Source organism: Geospiza fortis, unplaced genomic scaffold, assembly GCF_000277835.1.
Source record: "Geospiza fortis unplaced genomic scaffold, GeoFor_1.0 scaffold95, whole genome shotgun sequence".
Classification (NCBI taxonomy): Eukaryota; Metazoa; Chordata; class Aves; order Passeriformes; family Thraupidae; genus Geospiza; species Geospiza fortis.
In genome coordinates this window covers 3,670,167-3,671,519 of record NW_005054333.1, presented here as the reverse complement: position 1 = coordinate 3,671,519, position 1,353 = coordinate 3,670,167, and positions in this window count along the sequence as shown.

Here is a 1,353-nt window from a genome sequence, read left to right as displayed (position 1 = left end):
AGGACATGCAGCAAAAAAAAGCACTTTAAAACTGCACTGCCTGTTTTTGAGTTATTGTTTGAGATCCTGATGCAAAAGCAAGTGAATTCAATAGCTTCTCAGTTTCAACAGTCTTTGGATCAGGTTCCAAAGGGTTATTCTTTACGTTCCTTCTAATACTGTATCATACTCAGACTGCAGAGCCAAAAAAAAAGGAAATAAGTTCATGCATTTAGCTTTGAATTTAGAATGGGATCTTAATTAGCATTCACTTTCAGCTTAATTCCAGTCACAGAAAGTTTTTATCCTTAATAGGGGAGCAAAAGGTAAGCTGAGCCATATCACTTCTCTAAATCTTATCCATACATCTTTCTGATAGAAGAACCAGTGCATGCACTACCATCAGTACATGTAATTAGTGGCAGTATGCACAAAGAGGTAGATCCTAACGAGATGCTGCAAAAATATGTGAACCAGTTATCCGTACACAGAAGCACATGAAAAGATACTACAGAGTGGCATGATTATATCCGGGTGCCTGTGCTATAAAAAGCATTTGTATTACCCTTACTTCTCTGAATAAATTCAAATGACAGCCCCATTTCATTTCTTCATTCAGTCTGGAGGCCAGATGGCATTAGAATCATTTACTTCACCTTGTTGTGCTTAATTACTACAATCAACACACTATTTTCCAAATTAATCATAACAAAGTAATTTCATTAGTAACACAGCAGGCTGTTGAATTATTAGCATCATAACAGTTTGCAAACAATTAAACTTTATTTGAACCTTAAAAATTTGCAGAGTAGAACATTATTATAAGATCTAATGGCAGTACCATACAAATCCAGAACACAGCAAATAATCAAGTAAAACGCTGTAGAATGTGAGAGTTACAATCACCTTTTAAAAATCTGCTCTCTCACCGTTTACAGAAAGGCAAGCACAATTTAAGTGAACAAAGAAAATTAAGCAATTAGCATCTTCTACCTGAGTTTGAGTTATATTAACTGAGGTTTTCTTATCCAAAAAAGGTTATGGAATTTGCACAGATTTAAAGTAAACCTTTCATCCGCGGTGCATCGCTGGTTTATTCTGAGACATTACCAGTGAATTTCGGGACATCTTTCACGTTTTGAATTTAAGGCAGTTTTTTTTACTCACCCCTAGCAATAAGCACTAAGAAGGGGGAAGCCCTAAAAGAGAATTACAGACAAAAGCCACTTGATGTCTCCGGTCGTCACCACCCAGGAGAGGCCGCGCCGGGTGAGGCTGTGCCCCTCATCGCTTGGCTAAGGACTCCCTCTCCTGGAAAAACGGCAGAAGCGGCGCGGGACAGCGCGGAGGGGGAAGGGGACAGGGACGGCAGCG